Source organism: Rhagoletis pomonella, unplaced genomic scaffold (genome assembly GCF_013731165.1).
Source record: "Rhagoletis pomonella isolate Grant_MI unplaced genomic scaffold, Rhpom_1.0 Rhpom_scaffold_00002, whole genome shotgun sequence".
Taxonomy (NCBI): Eukaryota; Metazoa; Arthropoda; class Insecta; order Diptera; family Tephritidae; genus Rhagoletis; species Rhagoletis pomonella.
The window spans coordinates 98,487,339-98,487,943 of NW_023458556.1; positions in this window are offsets into that span (position 1 = coordinate 98,487,339).

Sequence of the window (605 nt, forward strand, 5' to 3'; positions counted from 1 at the left end):
TGAAACCCGAGTCATTCCGGTACGTAGAACCGGCTGTCGTGGGAATGCCGCACTTGAGTATAAACAAGTATGGTTGATAAAATAAATTTTAACCACACAGATTATACCGGAAAAATAGGAAGAGTCAAAGCGATATGCAAACACGTCCGAACCGCGCGTTGTATAAAGAAAATTTGCAAATAAGCAACACGGTGCCACTGCTAAGGGAGCGGTGCGAGAGAGACAACTGTCAGTTTGTCGAACCTTGAATTATTGAATCATGATAGCTCTGATCCAATACTTTTCGTGAAAAATCCTGTAAAACTGTCAACCAGCAAAATTATCTCTGAAGTGAGAGTAAAAAGTGAGTAACAACAAAAAGTACGGGAACAAAAAACCCTTTTTCCTGTAAAAACGTCAACCAGTGATTGCTTGACACTTTTCATGATTTTACCAGAAGAAAAAGTTCGTGTAAAATCTTGCAACTTCATTCTCTACACAACTCTCCAAAAGTCGCTCTCATTTACAGGATTTTGGAGAACGGGAACATTTTTCTTGCAACTTCCTGCAAGTTCGTGTAAAATCCTGTAAGTTCATGGAGTACTGGATATTAAAACAGTACAAAT